Source organism: Carcharodon carcharias, chromosome 4 (assembly GCF_017639515.1).
Source record: "Carcharodon carcharias isolate sCarCar2 chromosome 4, sCarCar2.pri, whole genome shotgun sequence".
Lineage (NCBI taxonomy): Eukaryota > Metazoa > Chordata > Chondrichthyes > Lamniformes > Lamnidae > Carcharodon > Carcharodon carcharias.
The window spans coordinates 81,678,927-81,694,926 of record NC_054470.1 but is presented as its reverse complement, the minus strand read 5'-3'; positions in this window follow the sequence as shown (position 1 = coordinate 81,694,926).

The window sequence follows — 16,000 nt, the reverse complement described above, 5'->3', positions numbered from 1 at the left end:
GGCCATTGGGAAGTCATTTTGCACCTCATTGTTGGGATTCAAACTAACATCCAACTAGAACTTCTCCTGCCTGCCAATCAACCGTCCCACCAGCGGGATTTCATGCCAATCCCGAACGCGACCAGACCAAGGTGGTATCCACATGCCAGGCCTTAACATGATGGAAGGCTGGAGCAGCAGCTACACGGCTGAAGCAGCTTGAGGCTAAAGCTGTTTGGAGGCATGGAGCTGTTTGTAGACTGGGGTAGTTTGGAGGCTGGAGCTGTTTGGAGGCATGGAGCTGTTTGTAGACTGGGGTAGTTTGGAGGCTGGAGCTGTTTGGAGGCAAGGAGCAGTAGGTGAAGGAGGTGGATGGTGGGCAACAACTAGGTTTGGGGAAGGGGGGACTGCAAACAGTAGGTGTGTGGAGAAGACAACAGTTAAAGGGGGCAGTGGCATGTGGTAGGGTGGGAGGGTAAGGGTCCATCGATGGCAGGTGAAGGGCCAGTTAGAATTGTTTGACGGGACTCAGAAGTGGATGCAGATCTTAAGCGTGGGCATGACGAAGGTGGGCATCTCGACCATGACTGGGGTGGACTCATTGGGGAGGGAGGGCAGGTCCATGTTTACAGTGACAGGCTGAATGGTGATGTGGCGGAGCATTCAGAGGTGATGGTAGGGAGGGTAAATGTGACATACCGGGGACGGTGCAGAGGTTGGTTAATAAGAGGGAAGGCTGCGGGTCATTGGTGGAGGGTAGAAAGCATTTGAGCAGGCTCCTGAAACAAAATGTGCATCCCGGCTGCTGAACAACTAACCATGACCTCGATTTCCAGATCACTAAATGCTGGATGGGAGGAGGATCATCGGGTGGGCAGAGCTATAGATCAGCTCACCTGGACATCTGAAGGGGAACACTCAAGGGAAAAGTGTTTAAATGGAATAGGGTGTGAAAGGCAAAGGAACATGGTCCATGGGAGGCTTCTCACACATGATTCACAAGGGCCCTGGCAAAGATCAATGCCTCCATGCATAGGCATGATTCAGGGGGACATAGACCCTGCCTGGTGTGGCCTCTCGAATTTGGGGGTGTGCACAGACATTAACACTAACAGAAGCAATAAAAACTGAAGACACCACCGTGAAGTGCAAATATACATATATATGCAAGTGTGCAGCAACAATGAGCAATAATAGTGCACCCGTGCCACCAGAGTGAACTCAGAATTTCTTAATATTACTTTGCCTACCACTTCGCCTGGTGCTTCCCCGACATCCACAGCAGTGGTGGAGGCAGCCTGCTGACCAATATATCCTCTTATCTCTGATGAGTTTGGTGAGCGTCCTCTGGAGGCTCAAAGCCTGGGGGGCCCTGGCTTTCTTGGATCTTCCAGTCTGGGGCAAGTACACCCTCAACAGCCCCAGAGGCTGGAGCTGATGGGGTCATAGACAGAGGGGACTTGGATGCCTGGACACTCTTGGGGAGTCCTATTCGGAAGGCCCAGTATGCCCGCCTGACGCTCCTCCTCCCTTTGGGTGCCCAAGGGCCCCTCCCTGACTCCTTGATGGAAAGGGACACCTCAAGGTTGGTTGAGGTACCTCTCTTGGGAAGCCACTAGAAAAGCTCACCCATGGCTACAGTAATGGAATGCAGATCTGTGCAATCTCCAGCAGAAAATGGGTGATCTGCAGGACTAGGTTCTCCTTGATGTCCACCATCCTCCCCATGAAGACCTCGATGTGCACACATGGTAGTGCCAGCGCATCAGAGAGCAAGCAGACAGAATTGTCCTTCCCTTGCCACACTGTTGAGGGCCTCCAACACCTATGCCTGATGTTCACAGAATCACAGAATCTTTAGTGTAGAAGGAGGCTGTTCGGCCCATCAAGTTTGAATTGGCTCTCGAATAGAGCATTCTACCTAGTCCCAGTTCCCTGCTTTATCCTCATAACCTTGCACATTCTTTCTTTTCAGATAGCAATCCAATTTCCTTTTGAACACCTTGATCAAATCTACCTCCATCACCCTCTCAGGAAGTTAGTTCCAGACTCCAGCCACGCTCCGCATGAAGTTTTTTTCCCCCTCACAGCACTATTAACTCCTTTTGCTGATTATTTTGAATCTGTGCTTTCTAGTTATTGATGCTCTCTTGAGTGGATTTGCCTATTTTCCCTGTCCATACCATTCAGGGTCTTGAATAACTAGCAAGTCTCCTCTCAGCCTTCTTTTCTCCAAGAAGAACAGTCCTTAGCTCCCCATTCTTTCCTCATAGCCACAGCTCTTTATCCCTGGAATCATTCTTGAGAATCTCCTCTGTACTCTCTCCAATGCCTTCACATCCTTCCTCAAGTATGGTGCCCAGAGCTGGACACAGTACTCCAGATGAGGCCTAACTAGTGTCTTATACAAATTCAACATGACCTCCTTACTCTTGTACTCAATGCCCCTATTACTAAAGTCTAAGATACTATATGCTTAATCAACTGCTCTTTCAACATACCCTGCCATCTTCAAATACATTGAGATCTCCCTATACCTGCACCTCCTTTGGAGTTTCTCCATTTATTTTATACTGTCTCTCCCTATTCTTCCTGCCAAAATGAATCACCTCACACTTCTCTGCATTGAACATCACCTGCCACTTGTCTCCCCAATCCACCACATGTATATGTTCTTTTGAAGGTCAAGACCATCTTTATCACTGTTGACAACGTTTCCAATCTTCATGTCACCTGCAAATTTTGAAATCATGTCCTAAACACCACAGTCTAGGTCATTAATATATATCTGAAAGAGCAAGGATCCCAACACTCATCGGTGGGTAACTCCACTACAAACCTTCCTCCAATCTGAAAAAAAACAACCATTTACCTCTACTCTTTTTTCCTCAGTCAATTTCTTATCCAATTGCCTATTTTCCTTTTTATTCCATGAGCTAGAATTCTGCTCATATGCCTATTGTGTGGCACTACATTAAATGCCTTTTGAAAATCCATATATGCCACATCAACAGGATTGCCCTTATCAACCTCCTCTGTTAGTTCCTCAAAAAACTCCAGCAAGTTAGTCAAACATGATTTCACATTAATGAATCCATGCTGGCTTTCCTTAATTATCCTGCATTTGTCTATTGCATATCGATTTTGTCCCGAACTATAGTTTGCAGAAGTTTCCCTACCACTAAAGTCAAACTGACTGGTCTGTAGTTGCCAGCTTTATCCTTGTACCTCTTTTTGAACTGGATGTAACATTTGCAATTCTCCAGTCCTCTGGCACCAACCATGTGTCTAAGGAAGTCTAGAAGATTATCATTAATGCCTCTGCAATTTCCACTCTCACTTCCCTCAGTAGCCTTGGATGCATCTCATTGGTTCTGGTACCTTATCCACTTTAAGTAAAGATAGCCTCTCTAACACTTTGTCCTTCTCAATTGTATTTCTTTATATTCATTCACAGGAAGTTGGCTTGGCTGGCTAGGCCAGCATTTATTGTCCATCTTTAGTTGCCCTTGAGAAGAATTTCTTCCAGTATACCAGTTATCTCCTCTCTCACCTTGGCCTGGGTGGCATCTTCTTCGTTCGTAAAGACAGATGCAAAATGTTTGTTTAATACCTCCGCTATTTCTCCTGCCTCCATGTGCAAGTCTCCTTTTTTATGCCTAATGAGCCCTATTCTTTCTTTTATTACCCTTTTATTATTCATATGCTTATAGAAGACCTTGGGATTCCCTTTTTTGTTAGCTGCCAGTCTCTTTTCATGTTCTCTCATGGCTTTTCTTATTAGATTTTTCACTTCCCCTCTGGTCTTTCTGCATTCAGCCTGATTCTCGATTGCATTTTCTACCTGATATCTATGGTGTGCACACTTCTTCATTTTCATCTTCACCTCTATCTCTCTCGTCATCCAGGGCACTCTTGATTTATTTGTCCTACCTTTCCCCTTCAAGGGAATATACTGTGACATTGTCTGCAATACTTTTTCTATAAAGGTAGCCCATTGTTCAGCCACCATCTTTACTGCCAACATTTGATTCCAACTCACTTGTCTCAGATGTATTCTCATCCCATCGAAGTTGGCTTTCCCCCAATTAATTATCTCTGCTCTGGGTTTTCCCTTGTCCTTTTGCATGACCAACTTAAACCTTATGGATACAATGGTCACTGTTCCCTAAATGCTCTCCCATTGATATGTGATCCACTTGGGCCAACTCATTCCCCAGAACCAAGTCCAACAGTGCCTTCCCTCTCATTGGATCGGAAACATACTGCTGCAGGAAATTATCTTGAACACATTCCAGGGCCTTTCGCCCCTCTTGTTCCTTTGACAACTCCTACCCTTGTCTATATCTGGATAATTGAAGTCCCCTGATAGAATTACTTCATAATTCTTGCACCTGTCTGTCATTTCTTTGCAGATTTGTTTCTCTACATCCCTTCTATTAGTTGATGGTCTTTATGCTACACCAATCAATGTTATTGCACCTTTTTCATTCCTTACGTCAAGGGAGAGAGATTCTGTCTTTGAACCCACTGGAACGTCCTCTCTCTCCAGTATGTAATGCCATCTTTAATCAATGCTGCCCCCCGCCCCCCACAACCTCCCCACCATCCCTTTTCTTCCTTTCCTGTCTCTCCTAAGCACCTTGTACCCAGGAATATTTAATGCGCAGTCCTGGCCTTCTTTGATCCTGGTCTCTGTTATAGCAATAATATCATAATTCCATTTGTCAACCTGTGCCTGTACTTCACCAATCTTATTAACCATACTCTGTGCATTCACACACATGCACATTAACCCTGATTTAGGCTTTTTTTATTTTCCTCCTTATACTGACCCCATCTAATCAGCTACTATTGCCTACTCTAATTCCATCAAATGCTCCAAATATTCTATACTACTCTCTGATATATCCTCCTTATCAGTTAATACTTCTCTACTTCCCACTGCTGGTTTCTCTCCTCTCCACTCTGAATTTCCCCTCAGGTTCCCATCCCCCTGCCAGTCTAGTTTAAACCCTCCTCAATAGCACTAGCAAACCTCCCTGCAAGGACATTAGTTCCAGTCCTGTTAAGTATAACCTGTTCTTCTTGTTCAGGTCCCACTTGCCTCAGAACCAGTCTCAATGCCTCAGAAATCTAAAGACCACCTCCCCCCCACCACCCCCCATCTACTCCATTTCTCCTGCCACGTATTGAACTGCTCAATAATCCTATTCTTATATTCACTAGCACGTGGCATGGAGAGTAATCCTGAAATTGCTGATCCTGATGTCCCGCTTTTTAGTTCCCTTCCTAACTCCCTAAAATCTACTTTCAGGACCTCATCCCTTTTCCTGCCTATGTCATTGATCCCAAATGGGCCATGACCTCTGGCTGTTCACCCTCCCCTAAAAGAATGTCCTGCAGCAGCTCTGTGACATCATTGACCCTGGCACCACGGAGGCAACATACCATCCTGGAGTCATTTCTACAGCTATCTGCTCTCCTAACTATGGAATCCCCTACCACTTATAGCACTTCCGCTCTTTCTCTTATTCTCCTGTGCAGCTGTGGTGCCATGAACTTAGCTCTTGCTACAGTTTTCTCAGGAACCATCTCCTCACTATTATCCAAAGAGGAAAAGCAGTTAAAGAGTGAGATAGCCTCAAGGGATCCCTGAATTACCTGCCTGTTCTCTTAGATACTCTGGCGGTCACCCATTCCCTCTCTGCCTTTGTACTTCTTAGTGGTGGTGTGACCACTTCTCTAAGCATGCTACCCACATAAGACTCAGATTTGCGATGCACCACAGTGACTCCAGCAACTGCTCACGTTCCACAGCCCAGAGCTCAAGCTCCTGCAGCTGGTGAGATTTCCTGCAGATGTAGTCATCAAGGGCACTTTGTGCCTGCACAACCTCCCACATCCTGCAGGATGCACATTTCACATGGCTGAGCTGCATTGCACCTTAGACTTTATATAAGGTGTTTACTCCAGTATGGCATAATATAATAATTCACCTGTCACTCACCAACCATCTCCTCCATGACCAGTCTGGAAAAGACTACACTTACCAGCCAGGCAACTTATGGGATTCCTGTGATGTCACTTTTAGATTTTATCTGGAAACTCCCAGCTCACTCCCTCTGCTGCTCAATGGGCTCACTCTCTCTCTCTCTGAACTTCCACTGCTATTTGGGCTTTATGTGTTAATTAGTTAATAATTTTAATTAATTAATTTATAATTACTAAACCTATCAATCGGCCTTTGTACTGCTAGTTAAATTTACCAGTACTAAGAAAATGTACAATCATTGCAGGTAGCTCAAGGTCTTAAAAATTATGTTTTTACAATATCAGTAATTTAAGTCTCTTAAATATTTTAAACTAGATAATTACAGGGTATTTTTTTTTTACTTTATACACAATTTTAGTACTTTACACACAGTCCCTAACAACAATAACTTACCAACCAATGAACACACATTATTTGATTTTTTTTTCTTCAAACCCAGTGTTCTAGAGCTGAAGCAGCTGTCCCTGGTGCATTCTCCAATCTGGTTCATTCTCTGCCTCTCTCCCAGGTAAATGTAGGCCCCAAGCTCTGCTTTCTCTTTATATCCTCGCTGCCCTGTGTGCATTCTCCAACCAGGTTTTATCTCTGCCTCTCTCCTCCGTAAATGTTCTCCTACCTCTCACTGCATCTCCAGCATCTTGTCCAGGACCATCCCAGAGGCTCGTATTCAGACTCGGACTTAGCAGAACCCTCTTCCCTGCAGTCCTCTGAATGCCGTGACTTTGGCTTTCCCTGTCTCCTCCTGCTGTGGACACACGTCCATGCAGTGACCACCAGAGCGTAAGGCCCAACTTAAACTAGATCAAACACTCACCAAAGTGTGTGTCTCTAAGCTGGTAAGGGTGCAGGTGACTGCTATGAAGGCTGTACAGGTGAGAATTATTCATTGTCGTTATCCTCCTCAGTCCTCTGTGGGTTGGGGCTACTGCTGAACTCGGGTTCAGGGTCTGGCTTCAACTGCTTTCTGCTGGACCTGTAATGGAAAGAGGAGAGAATGAGTATATGCATGAGCTGCCTCCTACTTTACACCGAGCATCATCCTTAAGTTTCTCTGTGCAGAGACTAAGCATGCTTCCTCACTGGATGGCTGGGAGAACGACCTTGCCGTCGCCACAGGAATGGTAATAGTCCTTCCCTGCCAGCTTGGAGGCCGCTTTTCGTATTCTGAGAGGGGTCGGAGGTTGGGCATGCCCCTTCCCGCCTTTTCTCTTTCATTCCTGTTGTGTGCTAACTTGTCCTGTGTAAGGTAAAGATGGCTCATGAGCACTTGTGATTCCAGTGATGTTCGCATGCTGCCAATCTTCAACACCAACCGTTGGCAGCTGTGTGCCATATAAAAGATGCACTGCTGCTAGCCTCCAAGGGTACTTCAGCAGTACCTTCCAGAGCTGTGAACTCCCGCAGCTAGAAGAACAAGGACAATAGTGTCTGCAGTTGCCCTCTATGCCACTGTGCCCCCCCAAAATTTGAACTTTCGGTGTGGCTGCATTACAGTAGCCTCCCTACCTCCAAACCACATGGACTACCTAGAAACATACATAAAAAATAGGAGCAGGAGTAGGCCATTCAGTTCTTTGTGCCTGCTCCGTCATTCATTATGATCATGGATGATCATCCAACTCAGTAGCCTGCTCCCACTTTCTCCCCATACCCTTTGATCCCTTTCACCCCAAGAGCTATATCCAACTCCTTCTTGAAAACATACAACGCTTTGGCCTCAACTACTTTCTGTGGTAGTGAATTTCACAGACTCATCCCTCTCTGGGTGCAGAAATTTCTCCTCATCTCAGTCCTAAATGGTCTACACCGTATCCTCAGACTGTGACCCCTGGTTCTGGACTCCCCGACCATCGGGAACATCCTTTCTGCATCTACCCTGTCTAGTCCTGTTAGAATTTTATAGGTTTCTATGGGGTCCTCCCTCGTTCTCCTGAACTCCAGCAAATATAATCCAGACCGACTCAATCTCTCCTCATATGTCAGTCCCACCATCCCAGGAATCAGCCTGGTAAACCTTCGCTGCACTCCCTCTATAGCAAGAACATCCTTCCTCAGGTAAAGAGACCAAAACTACACACAATATTCCAGGTGTGGTCTCACAAATTGCAGCAAGATATCTCTGTTCCTGTACTCGAATCCTCTGGCTATGAAGGCTAACATACCATTTGCCTTCTTTACCGTCTGCTGCACCTGTATACTTACCTTCAGCGACTGGTGTACGAGGACACCCAGATCCCATTGCACATTCCCCTCTCTCAATTTATAGTCTTTCAGATAATCATCTGCCTTCCTGTTTTTGCTACCAAAGTTTTGCTACCTCACATTTATCTACATTATACTGCGTCTGCCATGCATTTGCCCACTCATTCAGTTTTTCCAAATCACACTGAAGCATCTCTGCATCCTCCTCACAGCTCACCCTCCCAGACAGCTTTGTGTCATCTGCAAATTTGGAGACATTACATTTAGTTCCCTCATCAAAATCATTAATATATATTGTGAATAACTGGGGTCCCAGCACCAATCCCTGTGGTACCCCACTAGTCACTGCCTGCCATTTGGAAAAAGATCCATTTATTCCTACTCTTTGTTTCCTGTCTGCCAACCAGTTTTCTATCCATCTCAGTACACAACCACCAATCCCATGCACTTTAGTTTTACATGCCAGTCTCTTATGTGGGACTTTGTCGAAAGCCTTCTGAAAGTCCGAACAAACCACATCCACTGGCTTCCCTTCATCAACTCTACTAGTTACATCTTCCAAAAATTCCAGTAGATATGTCAAGCATGATTACCCTTTTGTAAATCCATGCTGACTCTGTCCGATTCTGCCACAGTTTTCCACCTGCTCAGCTATTAAATCTTTTATAATGAACTCTAGAATTTTCCCCGCTACTGATGTCAGGCTGACTGGTCTATAGTTCCCTGTTTTCTCTCCATCTCCCTTTTTAAATAGCGGGGTTACATTAGCTACCCTCCAATCTGTAGGAACTGCAATGGGGCTATAAGGCAGCACTCCAGCACCTTGCTAAGGGCTTTTATGCATGGGCAGTACAGTTGGTGCCCTTGCCACTGAGACCCATGCCCCAGTTCCCATTCAGTGAGGTGAGTATGGGAGTAGAGGGTGTACTTACAGATGAAGTCATTCATCCTTTTCCTGCACTGCAGGGTTGTGCTCCTGCGCATGGAATTGGCATTCGTCACCTTTGCAACTGCCTCCTGTGCAGGGGTAGTGAGATGGGTGGACATCATCCTCCCATCCCTCGGGTAAAGGACATCACTCCTGTCCTCTACTGCATTCAAAAGTATGTCCAGCGAGGCATTGCTGAACATCGGGGCCGGTGCTGGTTGGCTCCTGTCTGCCACGTTCAGCTCCAAAGTCCAGTGTGCAATGAATAAATTGCTGTCCTTGCGCTTTTTAAATATGGTACCCGGATATGAGGTGGGTCACATGACTTCCTACCCGCCCGGCCATGCAACTCGTCTGGTAATCCCTAGCTGCCTAATTTATGAGGCCAGGAGTGCGTGATTTGGCACGTTTTTCTGCTGGGCTCTGCAGCAGAAAACACTCCGCTTTCCTGCCCCACCACAGACTTGGGCACAGACTGGACGATTCCGCTGTTAATCTCTCCTCCCCACTACCCTTTCATAGACATTCCTTTTTGTTCTTCCTCTTCCCTCCTCCCTTTCACTTGTTCAAAACTTTCCTCATTCTGATGAAAGATCAAAGACCTGAAATGTTAACTGTTTTTCTCTCCACAGTTGCTATCAGACCTGCTGAGTACTTCCAGCATTTTCTAGTTTTATTTCAGATTTCCAGCATCTGCACCATTTTGATATTGTATATCTCCTGTTGCTTGGCTCATCCAGGTGGCCATTATTCATTGAACGTGAATCCTATCTTTTTTTCTTCATTAGACAATAAAAGTTTTCTCAGCAGGTCAGGCAGCATCTTTGGAAAGAAACAGAGTTAGCGTTTCAGGTTGGGATGACCTTTCATCGGAACTGAAGAAAGATAGAAATGTAAAAGTTTCAATGCCGGTGGAAGTGGGGAGGGGGCAGGAAGAACAAAAGAGAAAAAAATGGTCCTGGGTAAAATGGTGTCCAGATAGCGGGCGAATGGCTACATATCTGAATGCACCATGAAGGGAATGAAAAAAACAAGACAAGACCAACCCAGCGAAACGTAAAAAAAGAAAAAAACACATAGAACAAAATAAAGGCAGAGGTTATGATCTAAAATTGTTGAACTCGATGTTAAGGCCAGAAGGCTGTAGAGTGCCAAGTCAAAAGATAAGGCGTTGCTTCTCGAGCTTACGTTGAGCTTCACTGGAATACTGTAGCAGGTCATGGACAGTAAAGACATTGTGGGAACAAGGTGGTGAATTAAAATGACAAGCAACCAGAAGCTTGGGGTCATGCTTATGGACTGAATAGAGATGTTCCACAAAGCAGTCACTATGTTTGAAAGACAGAGATGAGAATAATTTTTTCTCTCAGAAAGCAGTATGTCTTTGGAATTCCCTTCCTCAAAAGGCAGTGGAAGCAGAGTCTTTGATTGTTTTCAAGGCAGATGTAGATAGATTTTTGATTAGGGGGTGAAAGGATATCTGGGGTAGGCAGGAGGTTACAGTCAGATCAGCCATGATCTTATTGAATGGCAGAGCAGGCTCCAGGTCTACTTGAGTAGCCTATTCCTGCTCCTAACTAGTATGTTCGTATGTTTCCCCAATGAAGAGGAGGCCATATCATGAGCAGCGAATACAGTAAACTAAATTGAAAGAAGTAAACAGATAAATCACTGTCTCACTTGAAAGGAATGTTTGGGTCCTTGGACGATGAGAAAGGAAAAGGTAAAATGACAGGTGTTGTGTCTCATGCACAAAAAGCTGCCATAGGGAAGGGAGGGGTTGTTAGGGATGACTGAGGAGTGGTCTTGGGTGTCACAAAGTTCCTTCAGAATGCTGAAGGGGGAGAGCAGGGGAAGATGTGTTTGGTGATGGCATCACGCTGAAAATGGAGGAAAATGAACCACTGAATATGGAAGTTGGTGGAGTGGAATGTGATGACAAGGGGAACCCTATTGTGGCTCTAGGAGGGATGAAAGCAGAAGTGTGTGAAATGGTTCAGACATGGTGGAGGGCCCTGTTAACCACACTGGGTGTGAATCTGCAGATTAGGAGAAAGAGAAACATGTCGGAAGTGTTGGTGTAGAAGGTTGCATCATCAGAACAGATACAATGGAGATGGAGAAGCTGGGAGAATGGAATAGAGTCTTGTAAGGAAGTGTAGTCGAGGTAGCTGTAGAAGTCTGTGGGTTTGTAGTGAACATTAGTTTATAGCCTACAGGGAATTTCCACCTATCCAGGACATTAATCTGTTCCCAGCCAACAGCACCAAAAGCAAGCAAATATACTCATCATTCTCCCATTGGCTTTCTATGGGACCTACTGTTCAAATTGGCTGCCATATTTTCCACTAATATTTCCAACAACAGATTTGCAAAATGAATAGGTGATAAGATGCTGTTTAAATTCAAGTTCTTTCCTGACTTCACTGAACAAAAGAGCAAAGTTTGTTGAATCACAAAATCACAGAATGGTTACAGCATAGAACACAGCTTGTCATGTCTGTGCTGGGTCTCTGAAGGAGCAATTCACATAGTGCCACTCACTCATCTTCTCCCTATAGCCCAGCACTGTCATATTGTTATAATGACATAGGTACCAATCGTTTTGAAGAGATTGGGTAAACACGTTGTGCATTCATTTATTTAGATTAGGCACATGAGAACAGATATACATAGATGTAAAGCTGGAAGACAACAGCAGCAGAGCTGTGTGTTTGTGCTCTGCTCAAAGGCAAAAATCAAACTTAGATTGAATCAGATGATACATTTCCCATCTAGTGATGCCAGGCTGCTACCCCTTAAAGGCATATTTCAACATGCATGTTCTTCCTTTTCAGGTAATAATCCAATTCCCTCTTGAATGCCTCGATTGACCTGTTTCAACCAAACGATCAGGCAGTGGATTCCAAATCCTAAACACTCAATGCATGAAGAAGTTTTTCCTCACGCCGCTATTGTTCATTTTGCCGATTACCTTAAATCTGTGCCCTCTTGTTCTCAATCCTTCCACCAATGGGAACAGTTTTTCCCAATCTACTCTGTCCAAACCCCTCACGATTTTGATTGCCTCTATCAAATCTCTGAACCTCCTCTTCAAAGAAAACTGTCCCAACCTCTCCGATAAATCTACCTAACTGAAGTTCCTCACTCCTGGACCATTCTTGTTAATTTTTTTGCACTTTCATAATATCTTCACATTCTTCCTAAAGTATGATGCCTAGAACTGGATGCAATACCCCTGATGAGGCTGAACCAGTGCTCTGTATAGGTTTAACATAGCCTCTTTGCTGTTTTACTCCATGCCCCTATTAATAAAACCTTGGATGCTGTATGTTTTATTAACGGGCAGAATTTTGCCCTCAGATGGTGGGTGGGCCCCCCAGCTGAGTGGCTGGCGGACAGCTGACCCCCACCATCGAAATGGGGCCCACCGCCATTTTGAGTCGGCGGGCCAATTAAGGCACCCAAAGGCCTTCCCGACAGGAAGCGCTATGTGCTTCCTGTTCTGGAGTGGGGAGGGAATCCCCAACTGTCAAAGTGCACTCTTCCACGCATGTGCACAAAAGAGCGCACTGCTACCTGAGGCAAAGTCCTGTCTCATGGAGGTTCGGGACAGGTAAATAAAGTCTAAAAATAAATAAATATTGAAATTATTAACATGTCCCCCTCATGTGACAATGTCACACGAGATGGGACATGTTAATAATAAACACGTAAAATTTATTAAATGTTTAAAAAACGGACATGAAACTTCATCCCGCCAGTGGATGCAGTTTCATGAATAATCAGAAGCCCGCCGGGGCACCTGGCCTGCCCACCAGCCTTAAGCTTTGAAGGGCAGGTCTTTAATTATCTTAATGAGCCTGTCAATGGCCTCAATTAGCCATTGACAGGTCGGCGGGTGGACAGCTGATTTTGCCTTCCTAAAAATTTAAAGGGACCAGGATGACGTCGGGATTCCTCCCAATGTCATCCCGTGTCATTTTCCTCTCAGCGAGTGGGCCCCACCCCCAAATCGCCAAGGGGAAAATTCTGCCCAACAGCTCTCTCAACCTGCCCTTAATGATTTATGCAAATACACACCCAGGTTCCCCTGTTCCTGTTACTTCCTTTAGGATTGTACCCGTCATTTTATATTATCTCTCCAAGTTTTTTTCTACCAAAATGAATCACTTCAGTTCTCTGCATTAAATTTCATCTGCCACTTGTCCATCCATTCCACAAACTTGTTTAAGTCCTTTTGAAGCTCTACACTATTCATCTCACAGTTTGTAATACTTTCAAGCTTTGTATCATCCACAGATTCTGAAGCTGTGCCCTATACAGCAAGGTCTTAGTCATTAATAAATATCAGGAAGATCAGGGTTCTTAACACCAGCTGTACTGTAAACATTCTTTCAGTTTGAAAAATATCCATTAACCACTAGTCTCCATTTCCTGTCACTCAGTCAATTGAGACAAATTATTTTTCAGAAGCTCTTCTTGATTTTCACTTGTATCTGTACACATCAGATTCATTCAAGCAATTTTCAGACATCACAGACTGAAAGAACATAAAGACCCCCTCCTATTTCTAATCTACATTCCACCCCTCAGTGGCATCATTCAAAAAGATAACATCTGGTTCCAGATGCACAATGAAGACACCCTGCTCTACCTCACTTCCACCGGTCCCAACCTCTCCACTATCTCAAAATTGCCAGACTTCTTGTCTAACATACAATGCTGGGTGAACAGAATTTCCTCCAATTAAATATTGAGAAGACTGAAGTCATTGGGTTGAATTTTCAAGTCCTGCCACTGAACAAACCCACGTCAGGTGGGAGAAATAGGAGGTATGCAGGGCCACATTCTTAAATTTCTCCTACAATTCCCACTGGTCATCATTGTAATCGGGCCAAGAAACATGGTGGGTTAAAAAGTGACTTAAAGTGATTTGGGGTTCGGAATTGAAAAAGCTGCTGAAATTCAAATTTCCATTCCCATGATATTTTCATGTTGGGGTGGGAGGGTGAGTTCCTGAAGACTGTGGGAATCAGCCAGGTTAGTCATTTTGTGAACCTTGGGGGAAGCCTGCTACGAGCATACAAATTAGGATCAGGAGTAGACCATTCACCCCCCTCAAACCTGCTCCATCATTTGATAACATCATGGCTGATCTGTTTGTGGCCTCAACTCCACTTTTCTGTCTACCCCCTGTATCCTTTCACTCCCTTGTCAGTCAAGAATCTATCCAACTTGGCCTTAAAAATATTCAATGACCCAGCCTCCACTGCTCTCTGGAGAAGAGAATTCCACAGACTAACGACCCCCTGAGAGAAAAAAGTTCTCCTCCTATCAGTCTTAAATGGGAGACCCCTTATTTTTAAACTGTATCCCTTAGTTCTAATCTCTCTCATAAGGGGAAAGATCCGCTCAGCATCCACCCTGTCATGTCCCCTCATGATCTTATATGTTTCAATAAGATCACCTCTCATTCTTCTAAACTCCAATGGACACAGGTCCAACCTGCTCAACCGTTTCTCATAAACAACCCCTTCATCCCAGGAATCAGTCTAGTGAACCTTCTCTAAACTGCTCCTAATGCAATTATGTACTTCCATAATTAACAAGACCAAAACTGTACACAATTCTCTATCTGTGGTCTCATCAATGCCTTCTACAACTGTAGCAAAACTCTCCTACTTCTATGTTCCATTCCCCTTGCAATAAATTACAACATTCCATTTGCCTCCCTAATCAATTGCTGCATCTGCATACTAACCTTTTGTGATTAATGTTGTACCTGCATACTAACCTTTTGAGTCAGGGACCGTTTGACACGTAAGTCTGAAAGCCCTATGCCAACGTTCCTTATTCCACCATGCTCCCTCATATCCTCCATGCCCCGTCATATCCCTTCCATATAACCATTCCCCTTCCACAACCCATGTCCGTCCATTCTCCTTCCATTACCCTCTTGTCCCTTCCATTCCCCACCATGCATGTTCCATACCCACCTTTCCAGTCTCCCTCATGTACAGAACCAAAGGGTCATTAGCAAGTCTTTGAAATGCTCCTGAAACTGACAAAATAAGCAAACACTCTTTGACAATCACATTTGAAAAAAGCTGCTCATCTTACAGCCTCATAAAGAAGCTATTCAAATACAACTATTCATAGTCTCATTTAAAGAGTTTTAATCTATTCTTGGAGCTCAGCTAAGCATTCATAATGAGGCTATCTGGAAAAATCAGATATCTGCTGATCCTGCAGGCTCAGTTGGGTGTGGGGTGGTGCGGGAGGTGAGGTGCGAGGGATAGAGGGCATAACAACCATCAGTTCAACTTTGCTGATGCTCTAGTAAATGGAGATGGCCCTTCTAACCTGCGGGCCCTTCTACAAATTCTACTGCCTCATCACCATCCCTCTCCCTGGAAACTGTCTGAGAGTGAACCAGGCTGTTTACAACCTTCACGTCATATTTGATCCACAAACCACATATCACTTCAATCACCAAGATTGCTTATTTCTAACCTCAGTAACATCACCCGAAATTGTTCCTATCTCTGCTCATCTCTCACCCATGCCTTTGTTACCTTTAGACTTGATTCTTCCGATGTACTTTTGGCCTTCTGGTGGCACAGTGATAGTGTTCCTGCCTCTGGGCCAGAGCTCGGGTTCATGTCCCAATCCAAGACTTGATGGCCATGGAAGGTGCATTCATAATGTGGCCAAAAAGGTTGATTGTCAACCTGTAAATCCTTCCAATACGCTTGATAGCAGGCGATAAGAAGAGGAGAGTTTCTTGGTCAATCATACTGCGGAAGGTAACGGCAAAGCACTGCAGTACTTTG